This window comes from Telopea speciosissima, chromosome 8 (genome assembly GCF_018873765.1).
Source record: "Telopea speciosissima isolate NSW1024214 ecotype Mountain lineage chromosome 8, Tspe_v1, whole genome shotgun sequence".
Taxonomy (NCBI): domain Eukaryota; kingdom Viridiplantae; phylum Streptophyta; class Magnoliopsida; order Proteales; family Proteaceae; genus Telopea; species Telopea speciosissima.
Genome location: NC_057923.1, coordinates 900,599 through 928,275, shown reverse-complemented (window position 1 = coordinate 928,275; position 27,677 = coordinate 900,599). Strand labels below are relative to the sequence as shown.

The following is a 27,677-nucleotide window of genomic DNA, read 5'->3' as shown; positions in this document are numbered from 1 at the left end:
GGTTTTGTCGGTGCTTCAAACAATTTTGTTTTGTCTTCTCTATATTACTATATCTCTACAGTCAATAATTTGATATGAGGAACTACTGAACCCAATCACTTGCTGCCATTACTCTTCAGTTTTCTGTTGAAGTCTATCCCGTAGAGGCCTCCGTATCTTATTGGTGAAATTGAATATTTGAAATTCAACAGATCCTTTGTTTTCCGGTTTTTTTTCCTTGTGAAATAATCAAGATAAATGAATTTTTTACCATATAAAGAATTCTTCTCCTATATTTCTTTCTTTTCTACAGATATGGATTTTACCCATCGGTAATAATAATGCCAGACCCTTTAATCTAGTATACAAAACCATCTGAATTTATTCATGTACCATCTGTTTTTTCTATCAAATTAAGTTCTATCAATTCCTCTAAACCCACCATTTATTTTTTGTTGCAATTGATGGGTTTATTTCTTGACTTAAATGGAGGCCTAGTAGATTCAACAAGGTCACATCTCCCAGTCATCAAAATATCCGTCGAGTCTAGGAGCCCAAGTAATGTAATCATCCTTAATTTTATTATGCTCCAGGAGTGAAGCATCCTTCATCAATTCTAAGAAGATCTGGGAAAAAGTATTGGAGACAACCTTCTCCACTCCAATGGTCCATGTAAGATTTTATGACAATTGCTCTTCCAACCTTCAATTTCATTAATGTAGTCCTAGGTAGGTAGAAGACCCACTAGGAACCAGTACTGCAGGATCTGCTATGAACAGGCAGTCCGGTTGGGGTAAAATATGAATTTAAGTCAAAATTAGGGTTAGGGTTAGGGTTAGGTTAGGGTTTGAGGGGTTGGTTATGTTAAACAGGTGTAGGAGAGTCTATCAGTATTGGTCTAGTGATGGTTTGATGTGCAGAAGTGGGAGAACTTAAAAGGTAGCAGGTTAGGGTTTCAGGTTTTTGAAAAGATAGAAATGATGGAATCTAGGGTTTAGAGGTGGAATTAGGGCAAGGGCTTCAGGTCGAGTTCTCTAGGGGTAGAGAGGGTCACTCGGCCAAGGTATGAAGGTCTGTTGATGGCTGGATGTTGCTGGATTGTAATTTAGGGTTTTCAATTTTAATGGGAGTTACGGGAATTAGGATTTTGATGATGGGATGGGGGAGAAGATCTGGATCAAGTGGAGGGGGTATGCTGGAGATGCTGTGGTTTAAATTTGAAGTGATTCTAATGGAGAGTTAGGTCTGGGCAGAATTTAGAATGTGAAAAATAGGAAAAACTAATAGGGGGAGATTAGGGTTGGGTTGTCGAGGGTTTAGAAGAAGGAAGTATGGGGATGGGGATGCTGTCACACTTACTTGCAGTAGCAGGGAGTAATCGGGAGCAGCTTGTAATGGCAGTAGCTTGAATAAAGATTGGATCTTGGAACTTGAACTTGAAGCTAGAACTTTAAGAGAACCACTCGGGTTTCACACTGCTGCGTGTCGATTGGATGAGACTCCAATCCCACCTACGAACCACCTGGCCTTCACACCGCAAGGTGTCAATTGGATTGCGCACCAATTCGACCAGCTTTGATCACACACAAAGCAAATCTTCAGTAGAAGAACAGTTGCAGCAGCTTGCAAGAGAGAAATTTCATACACAGTGAGGTAAAAAGGAGCCCCACGGTTTGCCTTTATTTATAATGGCCAAAGGCCTAAATTCCTATGCAGCCTAAGAATAGGAAATCCCTAATCCTTGGCTGAGTCTAAATACAAAACACTCCCTCTCTAAAATTCGTGTAGAGGTGTGGATCCTAAAATAAAACTTAAGTTAAGAAGATTATATCCTAAAAGAATATTCTAAAATCACTTAAATTGGACTAGTGGTTCAACCGGTTCAATTTAAAACACTAAAACATGAAAATAAACTAAGTATAGGGCTAATCCCGTATGCGACTTGTGTACCCCAAAATTAGGTCTAAAAAGTGGCCTATTACATAGAAAACCCATGGGACCAAAGGCCCGACATGTCTATAACCCAACCCTAAACTTATTTCTAGGGAAAGAAGCCCAATTTGGTGATAAACCTGCATCATTTATCCTCTATTTAAAATCTGTAAGATTTTGTTTTTGGGTGAATAAATAATTCATTACCAATAGAAGGAAAAAAAGAGAATACTATATACAAGGCCGGGCTTTTACAAAGGGGAGGTTTGGACCTGGAGACTAGAGGGGGAGAAACCCCAAGAGTCAACAATAAACCTATTTCTGGGGGTGTCAACACAAGAGGAAGGGGCAGCGTCAATCTTGGCTTTAACTTCAAACATGATGGAATCCCAGATCTTCTGAAAAGACCTGGACTTGGAGGTCCATCACTCCATCTACAGAGGTTGCACTCAAACCAGATGTGGCGGATAGTGGCTGCAAAAGCCAGCTTACCGACCACATCACAACATTGTTTCCCTGCAAAGGACATCCACCCAAATCCATTCTCTGTCAAAAGGCAGGATTCTACGGCTTATGGGCCAGCACTTGGGAGGAGATCTTTCCAGATGGAGGGAGAGAAAGTGCAATCAAATAAAAGGTAATCCTCATACGCACAAGCAGTTAATGTAGCTCTAGATAGGAGAAGGATCCTACTAGAGGCCAAGCAACAGGATCTAAGAGGGACTGCTGGTTCGAATGGACAGAACTGGGGAATTAGGGCAGAACTAGGGTTAGATTTATGAATATGGGGATGAGTCTTATCTGGTATTAATAGACAGGCCTAGGGGAAGCTATTAATGTAGGTTGAATGATGTTTAATTAACAAAATTGAATTTCAGAAAATTAGGGTTAGGGTTTTGGGTTTTGGGTTTTAGAATTTAGGTTGAAATTAGGGTTTTAATCGAGTTTCCCAAATATGGAGGGGGATGTTCGATCCAAATATGGTGGGATTCTGATGGCAGATTAGGTCTGAAAAGGTTTTAGGCTGTTTAGGTTTAATGGAGGTTAATGGGGAATTAGGGTTTAGATGGTTGGATAGGGCTGAGATGAATATCGAGTGGAGGGGATGATGTAAAGGGGCTGTGACTGAATTATGAATGAGTTTTGATGGTTGGTTGAGGCTGTAACTGAACTAGGGTTTAGGGAATTCAAATAAAAATAAAAGGGGGGCTGTAAGGTAGGCTGTAGAGGATTAGGAGAAGAAGGGAATTGCAGAAAATTAAAATACTTGCTGGATTGAGCAATGGAGAAGGATAGAACCACCTTCAATGGAGATCCTCCCAGCCGTCACGGCGTAAGGAGTCGTAGGAGATCCACCTACCCTTTCCACCTTGATAGAACCACAAGGATATACACTCTCAAAGAGCAGCAGCAGCACAAGGCAGCAATGCAATTTTTTTTAAACTCATAAACTTGTGGGGGAACCTCCCACAATTTAACTTTTATAAATAAAAGGCCATGGGCTCCTAATACAATTTAAACTCTTCCCTCACTTAAATCGTGGAGGGGGGGGGGGGACCTAATTAAAACAACTTAAAATTTAAAACTAAGCTTAGTAACCTGATAAGGGCAGCAACAACACTTAATTAAATCACTTAAATTGAACCATTGTTTGAACCGGTTCAATTTAAGTTTACAAATGAAATAAAACTAAGTATAGAACCTACTAAATGCAAACCTAAGCTATGGCTCCAAACTAAGGCCTAAGTTCAGGGCTGTTTCTTTTTCTTCTTCTTCCTTCGGCTATGGGCACTTGGTGCTGCATCAGCAGTCCAACAGGGGCAGCAGCTACGAGGGACGGAAATTTGCCGCTCAATGAGAAATTGGAAGGCAGCGGGACAAAGCTCTCCAGACTGTGAAACTGTGATGGGGAATACACCTAGAGAACCAAACAACTCTGCTCCAAACTGAGAGGGGACCCTGAGCCTGATAAGATCCCAGGCAAACTTGGCACTAAACAACCCCAAAGAAGAAGCGGACCACGAGACTGATTCACCACTACCAGAAGGCCTTCTGCAGATACTCGGAAGATCACCTCAATTGTCTCCTATCTGCTCATTTCACCTTATCTAGATGTAAGCATTTCTCTCCTGTGGCTGTCTTGGTCTCTACTAAATCTCCATGACTTTTTGACCATGGGGCTTGATTCATAACCCTGAAGGGTCTCCTAAGCCAACCCATGTTTTTAGGGAGAGTGATCTGGCCCCATCTGACCAGATGGTACCCCTAATCATCCCAAAGAAAGTACCTCTCTAGCCTTACAAGAACCAGCAGAGAAAACTAGACTAATGATTAAGGACATAACACAAACTGGAACACTAATTAAAATTGCATTTATTAGGATCAAGATGCCTCCTTTTGAAATATACCTCTTGTTCTGAAAAGCAAATGTCCTTCTGGATGTCCAACCTTTCTTCGACTGGTCCCATACTCCCATATTTTCTTCTAGTTCTTCCTGAAGAGATATTCTAATGAGATCCTGGTTCAGTTCTTGCAGCAGATCTAACTGTGAATAATGTACTCCAGAATACCGTGGGGGTATTCTGGTCTTTTTGGGTTTTATATTTATGTTTCTTTATGTATTGAGTAGAGTTGGCTAGAGTAGGGACAAATCTGTCCTATTTTTGTAATTCTTCTCCTTATAAATAAAGGGCTTGCCTGGTCGTATTGATCATTCAAGCCATTCATTAAAAATTGTTTTGTTAACATGGCATCAGAGCCAATTTCTCTGATCTAAGTTTTCAAAACCCTTCCCCCCTCCCATCGTTTTTTCTTCCTCCCTCTTCCGCCTGATCTCTTCTCCTAATTTTCTTCTTGGTTCTCATTCTCCACCTTAGGGCAGCACTAACGAGGTGATCATATGATCTAGATGCTGCCCTCAATACAACCTCATCACTTAATGTTCTAAACAGAAACTCATATCGATAGCTGCTGACTCTCTCCTCTGTGATTTTTGGAGTTTGTCCTTTTTTTGAAGACCAAGCCTCTCTCTACTTTGAAGGTTTGTATTCCTTGTTGGAGATCCATCCTGGTAGTCCTGGACAGCACTTGTCACAGCTCTACAGCAATTTTTGAAGCCCCCTAACCAATATCGATCTCCACTGTCAGGGTTTTATAAAACCCTGACACTTATCGATTTTTGGGTTAGGGCTGTCTCCTATTGCTAATTTTTTCAGGGGTGTTTTATTCATACAAGAGGACCACTTGACCTAGATATCAGCAATTTTTTCTGACTTTTTTTGAAAAAATTTAGGTCCTCTCTATTTGGATCGATTTCTACACATCGATTCCTTTTTCTGGTTCTTCTTTGGCCGATTGCTTCAACCTTCTTGCTTGTTCTATTGATTGATTGTTTGCAAGCATGCCATGCTCCGATATTACTACTGCCACTTCTGGAAGTGATGGACAGACATGAACAGTTTTTTTACCTCTCGCTGCTCCTATCAAACTTGATGGAACCAATTGCTTAATGTGGTCTAGGTCTACTTATTTGACCATTGCTGGTTGAGGACTTACTGGACATATTATTGGGAGTACCAGTGTACCACAATGCCGGCTGAACCTGGTTCTCTCTAGGATCGATGGGTGTCTAATGATGCTATGGTGATGTCCTATTTGCTACACTCTATGCAACCTGACCTCTCTAACAACTACCTATTATTGGATAGAGCCCATCACTTATGGAATGCTGCCAAGGAGACTTATGGGCAGGTAGGGAATGATGCTCAGGCGTATGAGATTTGCAAGAAGGTTCATGACACCACACAGAAGGAGTTATCAGTTTCTAAATACTATGCTGCCCTCAAGAGTTTATGGCAGCAATTGGATTATTACTCGGATTTTCAGCCTTCTACTGCAGTTGATATTGCTGCCTATCGCAAACACGTTGACAAAATCCGTGTTTATGACTTCTTGGCAGGTCTGAATGTTGAGTATGACCCTATTCGAGTGCAAGTTCTTAGCCGGTCTCCTTTCCCGACACTATAGCAGTCCTATGCTTTGGTACATACTGAGAAAACTCGTAGGGCTGCTATGCTCCATACTTCTACTGTAGATCGGTCTGCTCTACAAGCTGGTTCCAGCCCAGCTACTATTACTGATGGTTCTCCTACAGCTCCTACGGCTACTTCTTCCACTAAGGAATCTGTTAAGTGTGAACATTACAACAAACCATATCACACCAAGGCTACTTGCTGGAAACTACATGGGAATCTGCTGATTTTGAAGCCAAACGTGGTCGTGGTAAAACTAAAAACAAGGCTAATCATGCTGAAAGTGTAGCTACAATCCCCATTGCTGAACATGGTCTCTCCCAGGAAGAATTACAGGCTTTCAGGCGTATGTTACAGACTTTTGTTGTCTCCACTACATTTCTTCCTGCCAGTTTTTCCACTCCATCAGGTTCCCACTTTCCCCGTTCAGGTATATTATTTGTTGGTCATTGTGCATCTCCATGGATCATAGACTCCAGTGCCACTGTTCACATGACAGGTTCCTCCAGTCTCTTTCATAAATATTCTCGTACTTCTGGCAAGGATAAAGTAAAAGTGGCTGATGGCTCCCTCTCATCCGTTTCAGGAAAAGGATCCATTAGCTGCTCACCTTCTCTTACTTTGTCTTCTATTTTACATATTCCTAAGTTTACTACTAATCTTCTTTCTATTAGTAGTCTTACTAAAGATCTGAATTGCAAAAGTTATTTTTTTTTTCAAACTCATTGTGTTTTTAAGGAACTGGAAATAGAGAAAACGATTGGATGTGGTAAATTGCATAGTGGATTGTACCTACTCGATGATGGTCATCTTCCTCCAAGAGCATTACCTTCTCAATTATGTTAGCCTTCCTCTTTCTCCTCTGAATTACACCAATGGCATTTTAGATTAGGACACCCCCCTTTAGTAACTTTATCCCATTTATTTCCAGCATGGGTTAAAACTTGTAATAAGGAAGATTTTTTTTTGTGAGGCTTGTGTCTTGGCTAAATAGACACGTTCAACTTATCGTATTTCTAATAAAAGAAGTGTTGAGTTATGTAACCCGATAAGGGTATTTTGGGTTTTTTAACTTTTTCTCTTGTTTATTCCCTGTTATAAGCATAGTCGGCTATACAAGGGCAGTATTGTAATTCTGCTTATAAGTGAAAGATATAAATGAAGGGGCTGTGAGTGAAGGAAATAATTCACTCTAGCCATTCTTCCATTCTTCTCTCATTCTTCTAACATGGTATCAGAGCTAATCTGATCGAGGGTTAGAACCAGCTTTAAGCCCATCGTTTCTTCCTCTCTCTAACAGTCCTCTCTTCACCTTCGACCTTCTTTACCTTCTCCCCCTTCTTCTTCTTCTCCCTTTCTTCTTGGTCTGAAATCTGCACTACAGACAACCCAAATGAGCTGATCGATTGATCTTGTGCTGTCCTTTACCTACCTCAATCAGATTATGGTTTAGAAGATGCTGTTGGATTGATAAGCTGCTGCCACTTTCTGCGATTTTTGGAGTCTTCATCTCTTGAAGATCGAATCTGCCCAAACATTGGAGATCGAGTTTTCCATCCTTGAAGATCTACATCAGCACCCTTGGCCAGCTGCTATCAATAGTCTTTCTACACCAATTGGCATCCTTCAACAACAGCCTCAGCCCTTCTGCCCGCAAATCGATATCTTCATTGTCAAGTTTTTCAAAACCCTGACACTCAAATCGATGTGGGGTTTCTCTTATCTGTTACCGCTGATTTTTTGAGGGAAGCTTCCCTCATTCTAGAGGAGTGTTTGATCCAAATTTGAGGCTCTTCCTCCAAGTATTGGTCAAGATATCAACACTCATCGATTTCAGCAGACAAGTGTGCTCACCAGGTGTTTGATAAATTGTCCCTTATAGTTCTCCTTCACAGTTTGGTGTGAATTTTTGAGGGTTTCTTCCATCATCATTGAAGAGTAAACTAGTCAATATTTCAGCCTATCTTATTGGAGATTTCTTGGGGATTTTGCTGTTGCCTTTTTTCAGCAAGTAAGTTCTTGTGTTGTTGCCTCATTTATTGGAGCATTTCTTTGAATCATCATGACTGGCTCAAATGCCTCTTCTGCAACCTCTGGGCAAGATGGACAGCCCCGGACAGACTTTCTTCCACTTTCTGCTCCTATCAAGCTCGATGGGACAAATTACCTCAAGTGGTCTCGGACCACTTACTTGACCATTGTTGGTCGAGGGCTGGCTGGCCATATACTTGGGACTAGCCCCATGCCAGCTACCATTGGGGCTTCGCAAGAGAAGTGGCTGTCCAATGATGCCATGGTGATGTCCTACTTCTTGCAATCTATACAACCAGATCTGTCCGACAATTTCATGCTTTTGGAGACAGCCAATCAGATCTGGAGTGCCGCCAATGAATCTTATGGGCGTATTGGGAATGCTGCCCAGGTGTATGAGATTCGCAAAATGGCTTATGACCTCACTCAGAAGGAGTTTTCTGTCTCTACCTACTATGCTGCCCTCTAAAGCTTGTGGCAGCAATTGGATCATTATTCCACTTATCATCCCTGTACACCTACTGATGTTGTTGCCTACCGTAAATACATCGACAGTATCCATGTGTACGACTTCTTGGCCGGCCTGAATGTGTAGTATGACCCCATTAGAATGCAAGTGTTGAACCATGGTATCAGAGCAGTCCTTTGCCATGGTTCATACAAAGGAGACTCGTTAGGCTGTGATGGTACATGCTCCTACTGTTGACAAGTCTGCCCTACAGACTACCTCCAGTCTTGCTCCTATTGCCACTACTGACAGTGGTAATGTTGCCTCCAAAGAGCCTGTCAAGTGTGAGTATTGTCATAAGCCCTATCACACTAAGGCTCAGTGTTGGAAGTTACATGGGAAGCCTGCTGATTTTGAGGCGAAACGAGGTAAGGGGAAGCTCAAACCGAAGACAAATTTGACTGAAGCTACTGCTCCTATTGCTACAATCCCCTCCACTGACACTGGTTTCACTATGGATGAGCTACTAGCCCTCCATCGCATGCTCCAGCCGTCTTCCGTTGCACATTCTACTACACCTGCACCTGCTGCCTCTCTTGGTTCTTACTTTGCCTCAGGAATTCCGGTCGATAGTCATTGTGCATTGGCGGTCTCCAGTCCTTGGATCGTAGACTTCGGTGCCACTGAACACATGACTGGTTCCTCCAATGTTTTTCATCGTTATTCTCCTTGTTCTGGAAAGGATACCGTTCGAGTAGCTAATGGTTCCCTTTCTCCCTTTCATGGAAAGGGATCCATTCACTACTCTCCTACTATTACCTTAAATTCTGTTTGGCATGTTCCTTCATTTCCTACTAATCTTCTTTCCATTAGTAGTTTAACTAGAGATTTAAACTGCAAAATAACCTTCTTTCCCTCTCATTGTGTCATATAAGATCTGGTGGAAGGCGACACGATTGGGGGTGGTAAGTTACATGGTGGTCTCTACATCCTCGACACGGGTCAGACTAGTCCACCATCAGTTTCTTTTTCGGCTCATCAGCTACATACAACAACTTCTTCGGATCTCCATCTATCGCATTGTTGGCTTGGTCACCCTCCTCTTCGAACTTTAGCTGTTTTGTTTCCTCAGGTAGTTAAAAGTTGTAACAAGGATGAGTTTTTATGTGAAGCTTGTGTCGCTAAGCAGACTCGTTCTACTTACTCTTCACTCAATAAAAGAAGTACCTTTCCATTTGCTTTAGTTCATACTGATGTGTGGGGCCCTACCCGTTGTGTTTTTATTTTTGGCCATCGATGGTTTGTTTCCTTCATTGATTGCTTTAGTAGGATCACTTGGGTGTATATGATGTGGCACAAGAGTGAGGTTTTTCGATGTTTCCAGCACTTCCATCATATGATTCAGACCCAATTCAATGCCACATTGAAAATTCTGCAGAGTGATAATGGCAGAGAATACATGGAAGGTCAGTTCCAAACCTATTTGGCTGAGAATGGCATCCTCCATCAGACTAACTGTGTAGATACCCCTGCCCAGCATGGAGTCGCCGAAAGAAAAAATCAGCACCTTTTGGAAGTAGCTCTAGCCATTATGTTTTTACGGCAGGTTCCTCCTCAATATTGGAGTGATGCTATCCTCACTGGTGCCTACCTCATCAACCGTATGCCTATCCTTGTACTTGATGGTCGTACTCCTGTTGACCTCCTTTAAGGTTCTTCCTCCTTTGTGGTTCCTCCAAAAATCTTTGGTTGTGTCTGCTATGCTCGCAATCATCATCTTCATGGTAAGCTCGATCCTCGGAGCATCCGATGTATATTTTTGGGCTACTCTGCTACTCAGAAAGGATACAAATGTTATCATCCACCTTCTCGGCATACATTTGTTACCTTGGACATTGTCTTCCACGAATCCCTGGCATATTATTCTCAGCCACCTCTTCAGGGGGAGCATGATTCAGTATTTGAAGATGTGCCTGATCCTCTACCATCTTCTATTCAGGGTGAGCCAACTTCTGTCTCTAGTTTGCTTCCTATTCAGGGGGAGCGCAGACCTGTGAGTCAAATTCCTGTTGATCAAGTCTACATCTGGAAGCACAAAGAGCAAGTTGAGACTACCACTACTGTACCACTTCTCCAACTGTCGGAGTTTGATCCAGATCCAGATTCTGATGCATTACCTGGTAAGGATCCCTCTCTTGATTTACTCATTGCTGTCCGTAACGGCATTAGATCTTGTACCAAACATCCTATTACGAATTTTGTTTCCTATGATGCTTTGTCTCCTTCCTATCGTGCTTTTGTGTCCTCTCTTTCCTCTGTTTTTATTCCTAAAAAATGGCAGGAGGCAATGGCAGATCCTAAGTAGAAAGCAGCCATGTTGGAAGAGATGATGGCCTTATCCAAAAATAAGACATGGGAGTTGGTGGCTCTTCCTTAGGCCAAGAAAACAGTGGGATACAAATGGGTGTTTGTTGTCAAGCAGAAGCCTGATGGAATAGTGGACAGATATAAGGCCAGGCTGGTGGCCAAAGGCTATACCCAGACCTATGGGATTGATTATCAGAAGACATTTGCCCCAGTGGCAAAGTTGAACACCGTTCGGGTTCTGCTATCATATGCTGTCAATCTTGGCTGGGATTTGCAGCAACTAGATGTGAAAAATGCATTCCTTCATGGAGAGCTGGAGGAGGAAGTCTATATGGAGGTCCCTCCAAGTTTTTCTTGTGACAAGACTCATGAGAAGGTTTGCAGACTGAAGAGAGCATTATATGGGCTGAACAATCACCTCGGGCATGGTTTGGCAGGTTCCATAAGGTAATGATCTGTGTAGGATACAAACTAAGCAATGCTAATCACACCTTGTTCATCAAGCGTAATGGAGATAAGGTTACTCTTCTCATAGTGTATATCGATGACATGGTTGTGACTGACAATGATGCAGATGAAGCCTATCATCTAAAGATTTTCTTAGGACGAGAATTTGAAATAAAAGACCTAGGACAACTCAGGTATTTTCTTGGGATTGAAGTTGCCCGTTCTCCCAAAGGCATCTTTCTCTCCCAAAGGAAATATGTTCTTGGCTTACTTTCAGAGACTGGTTTGGTAAGATGTCACCCATGTGACACCCCTTTGGAGGCTACTTATCGTCTACAAGAGAAGGATGGTGATCCTGTTGATAAGGGGCCCTATCAGAGGTTGGTGGGTAAACTAATTTATCTCTCCCACATTAGACCAACCATTGCATTTGCTGTTAGTTTGGTCAGTCAGTTCATGCATGATCCCTGCTCCACCCATATGGCTGCTGTTCTTCGTATTCTCCACTACTTGAAGTCAGCTCCAGGGAAAGGGCTTCTCCTGTCCCCACATGAGCATCTTCGCATTGAAGCTTACACAGATGCTGACTGAGGTGGTAACCCTGACAAAAAGTTCACTTTAGGCGATTGTACCTTTATAGGAGGTAACCTTGTCAAATGGCGAAGTAAAAAGCAAAATGTGGTGGCTTGGTCTAGCGTTGAAGCAGAATTCCGTGCCATGGCCTAGGGCATATGTGAGCTATTGTGGCTTCAGAGTTTACTCCAGGATATTGGTGGTTCTGTTCATCGTCCATTGATGTTGTATTGGGACAACAAAGCAGCAATCAGTATTGCTCGCAATCCGTGCAACATGATCGTACCAAGCATGTGGAGAACGATAGACACTTTATCAAGGAAAAGTTAGAAAGTGGGCAGATTTGTATACCCTTTGTGAAATCTAATGACCAACTTGCAGATGTATTCACTAAAGGGTTAAGTGGAAAGTTATTTCATCCTAGTCTAGTCAAGTTGGGCATGTGTGATATCTATGCACCAACTTGAGGGGGAGTGTTGAGTTATGTAACCTGATAAGGGTATTGTGGGGTTTCTACCTTTTCTCTTGTTTATTCCCTGTTATAAGCATAGTCGGCTATACAAGGGCAGTATTGTAATTCTGCTTATAAGTGAAAGATATAAATGAAGGGGCTGTGAGTGAAGGAAATAATTCACTCAAGCCATTCTCCCATTCTTCTTTCATTCTTGTAACAAGAAGTTCTTCCCTTTTTCATTTAGTTCATACTGATGTGTGGGGTCCTAGTCGTAAAGTTACTGTTTTTGGTCATCGTTGGTTTGTCTCTTTTATAGACTGTTACTTTTGACTCATTTGGGTCTACCTAATGCACAAAAAAAATGAAGTTTTTTTCATGTTTGCAGCACTTTCATAAGATGTTTTAGACCTAGTTTAATGCTACTCTCAAAATTTTGAGGAGGGACAATGGGACAGAGTATATGGAAGGTTAGTTCCCAAAATACCTTGCCGCCCATTGGATTATACATCAGACTAGCTGTGTTGATACTCCAGCCCAAAATGATGTGGCTGAAGAAAAAATTGTCACCTCCTGGAGGTGGCTAGAGCTCTTTTAGTTGCTTGAAATGTTCCATCTTCTTATTTGGGGGGATGCTATCTTTACCGCAACATTTTTAATCAATAGGATGCCTTCTCGGGTTCTTGGGTCCAAGTCCTCTGCTGAATTGTTACATGGCTCCTCTTCCTTTGTTGTTCCCCCTAAAGTGTTTGGCTGTGTTTGTTATGCTAGGGACTCTCGATCCCCTGGTAAACTTGAACCCCGTGGCCTCTGCTGCATCTTCTTGGGTTACTCTGCCACCCAAAAGGGGTACAGGTGTTATTATCCTCCTACCAGACATACTATGGTAAGTATGGATGTGGTTTTTCATGAGAATCTTTCCTATTATTCGTCCCCACATCTTTAGGGGGAGAGTGTTAGTGAAGATGTGCTGACCATAGAACCCCCCCCTTCAGTATGTTCATGATGAGTCTGTTCCTATTCCTTATGCTCTTATTCCTCCCTCTACTTCAAGGGGAGAGGTTCTTGTACAGGGGTAGACTACAGATAATGGTGACATTCCTATTCAGTGGGAGCTCACTCCAGTCCAGAAAACCATTAGTGAATTTCAGAGGAGGATTGATTATTCTAATGTGAAGGTCTATACAAGGGGCAGAACTAGACATAAGCAGGTTCAATCCACTACAACACCAGTACTCATCCAGTTGCCGAACCTGGATCCAGAACCTACTTCTCCACCTGGTAAGACTTATTCTCTTGAGTTACCTATTGTTGTTCACAAAGGTGTTAGGGCTTGCGCTCAACACCTTATATCCCATGTTGTTTCCTATGATTCCCTTTCTCCATCTTTTCGTGCATTTGTTTCTTCTCTTTCTTCTGTTCGTATTCCTTAAAATTGGCAGGAAGCTCTATCAGATGGAAAGTGGAAGGCAGCAATGATGGAAGAAATGGAAGCCTTAAAGAAAAATGACACACGGGAGCTTGTGGTTCTTCCACCAGGGAAAAGACCTATTGGATGTAAGTGGGTGTTTGTGGTGAAACAGAAGGTGGATGGCATTGTGGATAGATATAAGGCACGACTCGTGGCGAAAGGGTTCACTTAGACATATGGGATTGATTACCAGGAGACCTTTGCCCTTGTTGAAAAGCTGAATAGTGTCCGAGATTTGTTATCTTGTGCAGTTAATCTTGGATGGGATTTACAACAGCTGGATGTGAAGAATGCTTTTCTTAATGGAGAACTTGATGGAGGTGTATGTGGATATTTCACCAGGGTTCTCTTGTGACAAAACCCAAGGCTAAGTGTATAGATTGTAGCGTGCACTTTATGGGTTGAAGCAGTCACCTCGAACGTGGTTTGGTAGGTTCCACAAGGCTATGATTTTTGTAGGCTACAAACAGAGTAATGCTGATCACACTCTTTGTATTAAAAGAGATGGTGAAAAAATCACTGTTCTTATAGTCTACATTGATGATATTGTGGTAACCGGCAATGTTGGTGATGAAATTAGTCGTTTGAAGACCTTTATTGGACAGGAGTTTGAGATTAAGGATCTAAGAAAGTACCGGAATTGAAGTTGCCACATCTTCTAAGGGCATATTTCTCTCTCGAAGGAAGTATATTCTAGATTTGTTGACAAAAACTGGTTTGTTAGGATGTTACCCTTCAGATACTCCTATGGAAGCTAATGTTTGTTTTAAGGAAAAGAAGGGTGAAGCTGTTGATAAAAGCTGGTACCAAAGGTTGGTAGGGAAGTTGATTTATCTTTCACACACACGTCCAGATATTGCTATAGCAGTGAGCACTGTGAGTCAGTTCGTGCATGATCCCTACTCTTCCCATATGAAGGTTGTTCTTCATATCCTTCACTACTTGAAGTCAGCTCCAGGGAAAGGCATTCTCCTGTTTCCTCATGATCACCTACGGATAGAGACATACACTAATGCTGTTTGGGCTGGTTCTCCTGACCGGAAGTCTATCTCTGGGTATTGTTCTTTTGTAGGTGGCAATCTTGTCACTTGGCGTAGCATGAAGCAGAATGTGGTGGCTCGTTCTAGCGCTGAAGCAGAATTTTGTGCTATGGCACAAGGCATTTGTGAGTTATGATAGCTGAAAGGTTTGCTACAAGACCTTAGTGTTTCTGTTCCTCTCCCTATGATGTTGTACTGTGACAACAAAGCTGCAATCAGCATTGCATATAATCCAGTACAGCATGATCATACCAAATATGTTGAGGTGGATAGGCATTTTATGAAGGAAAATTTGGAAGAAGGACTGATTTGTATTTCCTTTGTGAAGTCTGCTGATCAGCTTGCTGAAATTTTCACCAAGGGACTGTCTGGAAAGTTGTTTCATCCTGCTTTAGTCTAGTTGGGCATGTTTGACATTTATGCACAAACTTGAGGGAGAGTGTTGAATAATGTACTCCAGAATACTATGGGGGGGAGGTATTCTGATCTTTTTGGGTTTTATATTTATGTTTCTTTATGTATTGCCGACTCTACTAGTAGAGGCTAGAGTGGAGACAAATCTGTCCTCTTTTTGTAATTTTTCTCCTTATAAATAAAGGGCTTGCCTGGTCGTATTGATCATTCATGCCATTCATTAAAATTGTTTTGTTAACACTAACCTATTAGGCTACTAGTTAACCTTTTGGGATTGGTGTGTGGTTTGTGTGATTACACTTTCATCCCCCAAAAAAAAAAAAAAAAAAAAACCCATTAGGCTACTTATTTAACCCATTAGACTAAGATTTGGGCTTGTTCCAGTGTGAATACTTGTGATGGAACCTTTCTTGATCTGCATCATAATCCCTAGAAGGTACTAGGAAAGTTACCTCCTTACAGTTGAGGCAGCCGATCTGATCCAGATTCATTTCATGCCCCACACTAATCAGTAGTCACTTCACTTTTTCTGTGGATTAATGGTTTATCTTGAACCGGAAGTTACCTCAAAGCACCCAAGGGTAATCCTCATATTTCTCATTCACCAGTGATAAGCATTACAAAAAACAAGCGTATCATAAGCAAACTGTGCATTTGATGCAGAAAATTGGGAGTTGACAATTCTGAAACCTTTCAAGAAGTAGTAAGCGCTCAACTACATCTATGTCCCCTTTTTCCAAATTAAAAATAATTTGGGGAGACATCAGTTTTATTAGGTGTTTTGTGCATGACAGACTCTATCACCATTGAGGTAATGGGCCAAGTTTGGGGAGATCATCGATGTTCAGCAATTAGTGGTTGAGGGAGATTTTGCTATTGTGATTGAGTAGTTATGGGATGCCTATGATTTTTTTGATATAAGAAATATCGTTGGAGCAGCATGTTCCAATGTGTTATCTCATCTGTCAGCATTTCTTATTCCTTCAAGTTTTGGAATTTACTACTTGTTGGATGGTTTGGCGAATTGGAAGCTCATAAAAGTGGAAATTATTGGAAAGAATGAGACATTTAATTGAAGCCAGTTGAACATAATAAGTCTCTTAATTTGCTTACAAAGGTCAATTGGGAGAGGGCAACTACTTGGCTTGCATCACTTGCTGTGCTGTGCTCATGTGCGCAGTGCTGCACCACCTATCCCCAGCTGTGTGACACTTTTCTGTGTTGAAGAGCATGAAAGAGGCTCTCTTTCTATTTGCAAACTGCTTCCCCTTGCTGGGTAGAAAGTAAGGTATATTATTGCTTCAATGTGACTTTAGGTGAGGTTAGTTGGAAGAGCCGCATCAAGTGCAGTAATTGATTTTTAAGTTTTCAAAATTGGTTTTCACCGAGTTGCCAAATGAGTTACCTCCTATATGCCCAGTATGCTGTTAATGTTCTTTGCTCAATTAACCTACCTATTGAGCAAAACCTGCTGAACTTGTTGAATGAAGAGGCGAGCTGATGAATTGGTGGAGTGCCAGCTTTTTCATGTCTAAGAAGGATGTTGCCACGTTGGTTTTAAGGTGTGAGTGTATAATAGAACAATTGGTAAGATCTGATGCAGGAACACTTCCTTGGACCAGGCAGAATCTGATGAAGAACCCAGACTGAGAACCGGATCTAGATTTGGTGGGTCTAATAGAATAAATTAGATTTTTTTTTTGGGGGAATAAAAATTCTTTACCAAATGGAAGAGAAAAACAGAGAATCCCCAGATTGGGGGGGGGGGGGGGGAGGGGAAGAAACAAAACAATACTAGCAATTACATATTTTTTTTCTTTATTAGGATGATTTGAATTCTCTTATTTATTTTATTTGATTTTAGAATGTATTACATGTACCCCCCTCATGTTTGAACCAATTACAGAACACCCCCATTGTTTGAACAATTATGTCCGTACCCATGAAGGCTGACGGTGTTAGTGAGGTGTTAATTTTGAAATGTAAAGATATTTTTACCCTTATTATATCTTAAACTAAAATGATAAAATTAAAATACCGTTTTTACCCTTATTACATCCTCCAAACCTAAAATCTCCAAATCGATTTTCAAATAGGGTTTGCTACATACCATCTCTGGCAAAGGTGAAGAAGATAGAACTTTCCGGCGGACCTCCCCTTGCCCAGCAACTCTCCGGCGCAAGGTGTACCTCTCTTCTTTCTTCTTCTTCCTTCTCTTGCAACTCTGCCCCCACCCCAGCTGCCGGTCCCGCCTCCCATCCTTGCCCCCACCCCCTGTTGATGGTTCCACCATTATCAAACTCCAACTAATTATTCCCCTACCCAAGAAGGGAAACCTATAACCTTAAAATGCCCAAGAAATCTTCAAAACCTAGATGGGGTAGATCTCAAAGACAAGAAAACCATGACTACCCATTTGAGGTGTAGTTCCAATATTTGAAAGATGATCCGGTCCAAAGATCGATCGAGATCTCTCCTAGGATAGCTTTGATGATTCCCAAAATATTATCCTAATCTAATTCATAGATTAAGAGTAATTAGAAATGTAAAAATTCTGGAATCAAGAATTGCAGGTTTAAGGTGATAATTAAGTATCTAGCAAATAAAAACTCAGACAGCCCCAAATTTTTGGTTGAGTGTATATCCTAGACAGGGCTTTGATTTCCCAAAGTCTTGGAGAAATCAAATTATTGGCTCTGGTTTAAATTACATCAGTATATACTGAACTAGGATATAAAACAGAGCAACCACTGGTTTGATGAAACAGAAATTAAACCTTGAATTGATGCTTTTGATCGCAGATTGGTTGTCTTTTTCTTTCCCTCTCTCTGTCTCTATCTCTCTCCCTCTTAGTCTCGATCTCTTTCCCTCACTCTGTCCCAGGCCCTCTCCTTCTCAGTCCAACTCTCTCTCTCTCTCTCTCTCTCTCTCACAGCCTCTGTGCTACAATCTATTGGGCTGTGGGTCGAACAACCAAAGGTTCAAAACTCTGAGCGCCTGAGATTTGAAGGAGAAAGGTCCAAAACTGAATTATTTTTTAAGTTTTTACAGTCTCAGGGCCTTAGATTTGATAGAGATCAATTCTATTGGGCTGTGGGTGGGTTTATAGTGTTGCAGAGGATGGGTGGGCACTGCCACCCCTGCTGCCGGCACAACTCATCTCCCCCGCTTCGCATCTCGAAGATCGTCGGAATGGAGAGTGGAGGTCCTCCCTCACAGATCACCGGAAAGGACAGTGGAGGTTCGCAGATCTCCTGAGAAGAAAGAGGTGATAGATGGAGGAAGATGAGGTTGGAATGATGGTTGAGGAGATGTGTTTGGGTTTTGTAACATAAGGGTAAAAGGGTCAGTGTACATTATTGAAGGGTAATATGGCCATTTATGAATGTTTAGCTTCAACTAACGGTTTCAACTTAATGGACATATCTTATTTGTAGGCCTCACAATAGTCCAGGGGAGGTCCATGTAAATGTCCAAACAACGGGGGTGTTTTGTAGTTGGTTCAAACATGGGGGGGGGGGTTTGCATGTAATTCGCTCTTGATTTTATTTAGTAGGAGTTTCCCTGACCAATGACAAACTCCGAGAGAGTCGTTTGAGGTGGTATGGTCAAGATCAACGGAGGCCTAGGGACGCCCTAGTAAGGAGGAGTGATATGGTCCCGATTGAAGTGGCTAAAAGAGCCAGGGGCAGGCCTACTTTTTCGCCAGGTTTCATTCGATTTGTTGTGGATTGGATGATGGAAAAACTAGCAAGAAAATGACCATAGGAGAAGTTGTGGGGAAGGACTTGCATAGTCTAGGTTTTGTACCAAGTTTGACCTCGGATAGAGCCTATTGGAGGGCAAGGATCCATGTAGCAGAACCCATTTAGCTGAGATTCCCCTGACTTATTGGGCTGTGACTCGTTCCTCTTACTGGGCTGTGACTCGTTCCTCTTACTTACACCTTCCATTTTTTCCTTTTATTTTCCATCTTTCATTTGTCATTTTCCATTTTGTATTTCCCATCTCTTCATCCCCTCTTCTTTGTTTAGACGTCAGTTTTCCCTACTTTGTTTTGTTTGGATCCAAGTGGCCGACCCCATTAAGTTGGGATAAGGCTTTGTTTGTTTGTTATTTCGTAGGAGATAGCTACATAGAGAAGTAGTAGTTTCCTAGTTGATTATAGTTTCCTATTTGGAGTTGGTTTCTGTTAAGAGAGAGGAATATCCCTCTCGGGATTAGCGTCAGCATTTTGGCGCTAATTCCGAGAGATATTCTCTCTCCTATTTACTTTATGCTTTTTGTTTTCCCCTTTTTACCCTTGTAAATCTCTAACCCTATTAGTAAAGATATTGCAGCACTCTCTCATTTTTTTGAGTGAGCTGCTCTTGGCTCTCAAACTCTCATCTCTTCTCCTCCTTTTCTCCTCTTCTTCGTTCTCTATTTTCTGCTACTTGATTTACATGGTATCAGAGCTGTTCGATTACTGGATACAAGCTTAAGCTTCTTCACCTGGTTCTCCATAGCTTCCTTCATCCCCACGAAATAAGAAGGTGCAGCTGTAATCGACTTCTTTTGGGCTCTCGACTTAGTTTCTGAAGCAGGGGGTGCTTTCACCCCATTTTTAGTGTGGTTAAGGACTGTTTTTATGATGGATTGATGACATCTTGTTCAGGTTTGATGTTCTCTTTCCCTTTTTGGCTGATTTCTGAAGCATATTACTCGATTCTATGCTCTGTTTCTGTTGGTGCTTGTGGGACTCGATTTTTTGCTGCTCTTTTACACTCTGAGAGTGGTTTGCATTCGATATTAACGGAAGAATATTCTTAGATTCATTCCCCTGGTTCTCGGTTGGGCTGATTGAGCTTTATGTTTATGGATATCTGTCTATTTGATTGAGATTATTATTCTGCTATTTGGATCTGTCTTGTGGTGTTATTGGTTGAAGCATCTTGGACTATTTTTTGGAGATTATTTTTCTGCTGTTTGGATCTGTTTTGGTGGTTTATTGGCTGCAGCATATTGGCCTTTATTAGAGTGCTTTGACCTACTTTGCTACTGTTTTTGGCCTTTGTTAAGTGATATTTCTGGTTTCTCTTTATATTGATCGGAATGGGAGAAACCCCAAAAGATGCCACTCCTAAATTGATGACTGAGGTTATATCCTCCTCATCCACATATCTTACATCTAAGAGGTTGGAAGGGAGTCACAACTTCCAACAGTGGCAGAAGATTGTGTCCTTAGTTTTGACTGGAAGGGGGGAAAAAAATCACTTGACCGGGGTGAAGCCTGTGGGTATTGATGACTCTTCATGGGAAATTACTGATGCTCGAATTTTGGGACAAATGCTGAATTCCATGGACAGCCATGTTGTTGATCTAGTCACCCATATCAACACCGTCAAGGAACTGTGGGACTACTTGGCTGTGTTGTATTCTGGACACAACAACCTTTCGAGGATTTATGAGTTATCTCAGGAATTTTATCGGGTTGATAGGAAGGGTAATCCACTTACCCAACACTTTGCTGATTTCAAGCATATGTATGAGGAGTTGAATGCACTGCTGCCCATTACTTCTGATGTGACACATATGCAGAACCAGCGGGAACAGTTAGCTGTTATGAGCTTTTTGGGTAGCTTGGGACCCGAATTTGATTCAGTTCGCTCTCAAATCCGTGGTAGTGACAAGGTTCCATCTCTTGCAGACACATTTTCTAGGGTTCTTCGTGTGTCACGAGACACTACCCGAGACTCGAGTACTATTGATAGTACTGCCCTTGTGAGCAGTAGCCGTGCAGGGGGACGTGGTCCTCCTAAGCCCACCTCTGTTGTTTCTTCTTCTGCTCATTCTCCAGGCTTGCCCGATAAATCTGAGAAGAGTGGCTCTACAAGAATGGTGTGTCACCACTGTGGTAGACCTGGGCATATCCAGCGGTTTTGTTGGAAGTTACATGGCAAACCATCTCAGCCCAGGACAGCCAACACTGCTAGTGTTGACCCCGCTGCCTCGTTTGTACCTACGGAGGAGCGCCGTGTCTCTTTGACCATGACAGAGGAGGAGTATGCTCGGTACAGCCAGGGAAAGGCCTCTCAGGAGGCTTCCTCCACTGCTACTTTTGTCCAGACAGGTAATGCCACTGCGTGCTTCTCCACCTCTAGGCCCTGGATTATTGATTCTGGGGCGTCTGATCATATGTCTGGGATGTCAGGTATCTTTTCCTCTTTACATAACTCTTTTTCTACTGTTACCCTTGCTGATGGTTCCTTTGCTACAGTTAAGGGTACCGGTACTGTTCAACCCACTCCTACCATTTCTTTATTTTCAGTTCTATATTTGCCTCAGTTCCCATTTAACCTTTTGTCTGTTAGCCAACTAACTAAGGCTTATAATTGTTCTGTAACCTTTTTCCCTGATGGTTGTGTCTTTCAGGATCTCCAGACGAAGAAGACGATTGGTAGAGGCAGGGTATCAGAGGGGCTATATCTTCTTGAGGACACTGCTTCTGTTGCTTGTTCAAGTACTTCATCCCCTCACCAGATACATTGTCGGTTGGGACATCCTTCTTTACAGAGTTTGCAGAAACTTTATCCTAGTTTTCGTTCTCTTTCAGTTTTAGATTGTGAATCTTGTCAGTTTGGAAAGCTCCACCGTGTGAGCTATCCTCCTAGAGTCAATCAACGGGGCACTGCCCCTTTTTCTTTGGTTCATTATGATGTATGGGGTCCTTGTCCTGTAACATCCACTCTTGGATTTAAGTATTTTGTTACTTTTGTTGATGACTATTCTCGTGTTACATGGTTATATTTAATGAGAAGTCGATCTGAATTGTTTTCTATCTTTTCCACTTTTGTTGCTGAAATAAGAAATCAGTTTGGTTATTATATTAAGATTTTGCGTCGTGACAATGCCCGCGAATATTTTTCTGCTCCCTTTAATGTTTTCATGACCACTCATGGCATTATTCATCAGTCTTCTTGTCCTGACACACCTCAACAAAATGGTGTGGCGGAACGGAAGAATCGCCATTTAATGGAGGTTACTCGGTCCCTTCTCTTTGAAATGAAGGTGACCAAACCCTTTTGGGCGGGTGTTGTTTTGACTGCATGTTTTCTCATCAATCAAATGCCCTCTTCTTTGTTGAAAGGGGGCATTCCTCATTCCTTGCTCTTTACTTCTGACTCTTTGTTTCCTTTGCCTCCATGGGCCTTTGGGTGTGTTTGTTTTATTCGGGATCACACCCCTGGGTTGTCCAAGCTGGACCCTTAATCTCTTAAGTGCATTTTTGTTGGCTACTCCCGTCTTCAGAAGGGGTATTGGTGTTATTCTCCAACTCTTCGGAAATATTTTATTACTGCTGATGTCTCTTTCTTTGAGTCTCAGCCATATTCCACCACACCAGTTACTTCATTTGATTTGGATGCGGATATTCCCATTTATATTATTCATACTCATGTGCCGGTACCTCCTCCACCTGCTACTATCCCTACACAAGCTCGACCTGAAATTCACAAAGTTTATGGCCGTCGTTCAAGAGAAGAAGCCGCTGCCCCTCTTGTTCCTCTCCCTGGTGCCACGTCTTTACCGTCTGGAGGTCCTACACTGGTTACTCCACTTTCCGATTTGGACCTTCCCATTGCTCAACGCAAAGGTAAGCGTCGCTGTGTTCGCCATCCTCTTTCTGCTCATGTTTCCTATTCTGGTTTGTCTACTTCTTTTAGCACTTGTTTATCTACTGTTGCATCTCATCCTGTTCCTAAGACCACTGCAGAGGCATTGTCTAGTTCTGGCTGGAGGAAAGCTATAGAGGAGTAATTGTAGGCTTTGGAACATAACCACACTTGGGATCTTGTTCCGTTGCCTCTTGGGAAGTCTGCTATAGGTTGTCGATGGGTGTATGTTGTTAAGGTTAATGCAGATGGCTCTCTTGCTCACCTTAAAGCCCGCCTGGTGGCTAAAGGCTATGCTCAGATTTATGGGGTGGATTATTCCGACACCTTTTCTCCTGTTGCTAAGCACACTTCTGTTCGGGTTTTGATCTCTCTTGCGGCCACTCATAGGTGGCCTTTACACCAGCTTGATGTCAAGAATGCGTTCCTTCATGGAGATCTCCAAGAGGAGGTTTATATGGAGCAACCTCCCGGGTTTGTTGCTCAGGGGGAGTGTGGCATGGTTTGTAAGTTGAAGAAGTCCTTGTACGGCCTGAAACAGTCTCCCAGGGCCTGGTTTTGTCGGTTCACAGAAGTTGTTCTTGAGTTTGGTCTATCTCGATGTAACGGTGACCATTCCCTTTTTTTATCGTCGGACCACCACAGGCAGAATTTTCCTTGTTGTGTATGTGGATGATATTGTCATTACTGGAGATGACTTTGAAGGCATTAAGAGTTTGAAGTCTCACTTACAACAGAGGTTTCAAACTAAGGATTTGGGAAAATTAAATTATTTTTTGGGTGTTGAAATGGCTCAGTCAAGGAAAGGTATATCTCTCTCGCAGCGGAAGTACACTCTTGATCCACTTACAGAGACTGGGATGTTAGGGTGTAGACCTCTTGATAACCCGATGGATCCTAATGTCAAACTTGTTGCTGATGAGGGAGATGTCCTTGTAGACCCAGAGAAGTATAGAAGACTTGTTGGAAAGCTCAACTATTTGACTTTCACCAGACCCGACATTGCCTTTCCGGTGAGTGTTGTAAGTCAGTTCTTGTCTTCTCCTCGCACTTCTCATTGGGATACTGTTATCAGAATTTTGAGATATCTTAAGAAGGCTCCAGGACGAGGATTAGTCTATGCTGATCATGGACATGGGAGAGTAGAAGGTTTTTCAGATGCAGATTGGGCTGGGTCACCTATTGATAGGAGATCAACTACAGGTTACTGTGTGTTTGTGGGAGGTAATCTTATCTCCTGGAAGAGTAAGAAACAAAGTGTAGTGGCTCGATCAAGTGCGGAGTCCGAATATCGAGCCATGGCACATGCAACCTCTGAACTTGTTTGGTTGAAAATGTTATTGATGGAGCTTGGGTTTGAGGATTCTTCACCAATGCAACTATGGTGTGATAACCAAGCAGCAATACACATTGCTTCCAACCCAGTGTTCCATGAAAGAACCAAACATATTGAGGTAGATTGCCACTTTGTTCGAGAAAAACTTCAGCACGGAGTAATCTCTACGAAGCATATCAAGACAGGAGAGCAACTTGCAGATCTTTTTACTAAGTCTTTAGGAAGTGGGAGGGTTGATTATACATGTAACAAGCTGGGCATGATTGATATATATGCTCCAGCTTAAGGGGGAGTGTTAAGAGAGAGGAATATCCCTCTTGGGATTAGCGTAAGCATTTTGGCGCTAATACCGAGAGATATTCTCTCTCCTATTTACTTTATGCTTTTTGTTTTTCCCTTTTTACCCTTGTAAATCTCTAACCCTAGTAGTAAAGATATTGCAGCCCTCTCTCATTTTTTTGAGTGAGCTGCTCTTGGCTCTCAAACTCTCATCTCTTCTCCTCCTTTTCTCCTCTTCTTCCTTCTCTATTTTCTGCTACTTGATTTACAGTTTCTAAATTCTAAGAGTTTAATTTCTTATGTATGCTGTAACTACGATGGAATTTTACAGATTTGACAAATGGAAAATTGAGTTGTTTGGTAGTAGCCTGCATGGCTTATGGCAGTTTGGCTGTCGTTTTATTCTCCTTCCCCCTCCCTATGATTCTGGCCCTTTCCTTCCCTCAAGGTCACTCCTCCCAAACATTCTTCTTAATCTTTCTCTATTCTCCTCCTTAATCCTTTGTCCTTCTCCTTGTCATATTGTTGTTCTCAGATTTCTTCCCCTTTCTTGTATTAGTGGTAACGTGATCATAGAAGCTCTTGTTGGAACTCTCTCGATATAGCTCTGGTTGGCCTGAGATTTTGGTTGAATTCCATATACAATCCAAACCAAAGAACCTCATACCATAGTTCAATATCTCGCGATATATTGGCATCTCGGGCCTACCGAGATATCCGAAATATACCGAAATATCGCCGAAATATGGTATTTTTTCTACCATATTTCGGCACTCCATCTCGATGGGTTTTGGGCCATATTAAGGCCTGATACTTCATGTACACCCTTATTTAAGCTAAATAAACATATTTAAACCTTCATATTGCAAAAAAAATGAACTCAAAGTGGTGTTTTGGGTTTGCACCCTTGATTGACTGTATACGGTCGGACCCTGATGTATAAAATAGTTAAAAATACATATTGTTTAAGTACTAAAAGACATAATAAGAAATTTAAACAGAGTAATGAAACAAAAATAAAGTCAAATGTAGCCTTTAGTTTAAACTTTAAAGTTTAAACTCATAAAGTCATAAGTGCATAAGTCATAACTCATAAACATCATAATAGTCAATAGTTCAATACTCAATACACAAAGTATTTCTATGAAATTTACCAAAATATACCGAAATGTACCAAAATATATTGCTCAATACACAGTATTTCTACGAAATATACTGAAATTTCTACGAAATTTGAACTTTTTTCATTTCGGAAGCCCATCTGGTCTCGGTAATGTCAAAATTACCGAAATTTCGGGAAATTTCGGCGATATATCGTGAAATTTTGTACCATGCCTCATACATGAATGTCCTCTTTTTTGCAAGTTACAGCCAAGGTTCGAGGTTTCATTTTCGAGCCTGGTTTCAGTCAGGCTCGAAGCCGAAATGTTTCGGTTGAAACCAAAATTTTGGCCGAAACTTGGTATTTTTTTTTTCTGGGAATTTCGATGATTGGGTTTGGGGGCCAAATGGCCAAATTAGGTCATGAAACTCGTAAGACACCCTATTTTAGGCCTTTTAAACATAGTGGAACCCTCAAGTTTGGAAAATCACACCCAAAATGGTAGTTTGACTTCAGACCCTAGGTTGTTAGTCTACGATGTATACACTCTCTAATATGGCTTATTTCGCACAATCTTTTTTTTTTTGGATGAATAAAAATTTCATTAACAAAGTAGAGGAAAACGGGGTAGGGGGAGAACAAACAACGCGAAACCAATTATAAGACCCTGCCTTTATAGAGGAGGAGGCAAGGGAGGAACCCCGAACAACCACAACAGACTTAGTTTAGGGTGTTGGCGCACCTACAGCAGGCTGAAGCAAGCAATGACAAAACCAAATCTTGGCGAATAGACCTGACTTATCGCGGCAACTTGTTTCGACCATGGAAGAAAAACTCGACCGAAACCTGTCGAAACCGCGGAGTTAACTCGGTTTCGCAGGTTTTACGAGACGAGTTGAAGGGAGATTTTATAAAATTGATGGATTCGATCGGGTTTCAATGGTTTCGACCATATTTCTGTGGTTTCGACACATATGCCCATCGAAACTAGGGGAAACTTGGCTCGAAACTAGGACAGACAGGTATTTATGCTAGAAACTGCCAGAAACCAGGCCGAAAACTAGGACAGACAGACAGTTATGTCTAACATGATTTCAGTAAATGTTTTTGTATTTGTATTTATATGCTTAAGATATTATCCCTAAATAAGCAAATATCTCCCTATTTGAATCCAATAAAAATAGTTAAAAAATCAAATTCCAAAAGGAAAAAAAGGCAACCCCCTAGTTCAAGAACAAAAACTAGATTTTCAGCGGTAGGTGCAATTTTCAACTTTCTAATGCTGGTGTTTTTCTCAAATCTAAAAATTCCATAAATCCTACTATGGTAAAACATTGCTATATACCTAAAGTGCGGTAAAATATTCATTTGTTTTGATGTCCAAAAAATATTTTCATTCGAGCAATTTTGACAAGATTTACACACCAAATTAAGTTTGACGATCATAACTCCTTGATATAAATCAGATTTAAGCAATCTTGGACTTGTTGGAAAGCTATCAAATCAAAGCTTTCTAACAAATCCAAGATTGCTTAAATCTCATTTATATTGAAGGAGTTATGTTCCGGTCAAATCTTATTCGATACCATGTCGAAGAACAATATACAGTATCAAACTTGGATTAAAACCACAAGTAATATTTATGGTGTTCTCTATGTGAAACTAATGCATGGATTAGGTTTAAAATGTTAAAAATAGGCATTACAACAAGAATCAGGGCAAAAAAAACAACTTATGGGCCTCGAAACTAAGGTTCGAGTTAGCCTGGAGAAAGTCCTAGGTTTCGATCGAGATATGGTCGAAACCAAGACGAACTCGGTTTCTTTCTGGTCGAAACCTAGTCGAAACCCGAATTTTAGAACCTTGGTCTCGACAAAGGATATGATTGCTAATGTCCATACTCCATACCTAGGGGTAAAAGCTTCTCAGTACTGGGTGGGGAAAAGTCCAGATAGGATAGTTTCATGGGGAAAGGGGGAAACCTTGGTTGCGATGGCGGTAGACTTGAATGGGGGGGAGTGAGGATCAAAAAAGCCCTGGGTGTTTTGAACCGATGGTGGGGGGCAGGGTGGGCTAGCAATAGAAGAGGGGGTGGATGATCATCAGCATTGGAGGAGGGATAAA

General features: G+C 41.6%; 1 protein-coding gene and 1 long non-coding RNA gene across 8 annotated transcripts in view; both read left to right on the top strand.

Annotated features, from left to right (window-relative positions):
• Nucleotides 1-27,677, top strand: part of LOC122671474 (importin-13) — a 144,508-nt gene that overhangs the window by 15,038 nt on the left and 101,793 nt on the right. The gene's annotated exons all lie outside the window — the stretch shown is intronic.
• On the top strand, nucleotides 255-27,062 carry LOC122671475. Its single transcript, XR_006334353.1, has 5 exons — nucleotides 255-368; nucleotides 7,955-7,963; nucleotides 20,396-20,401; nucleotides 23,409-23,413; nucleotides 27,049-27,062. It is a non-coding gene; the product is annotated as an uncharacterized LOC122671475 (long non-coding RNA).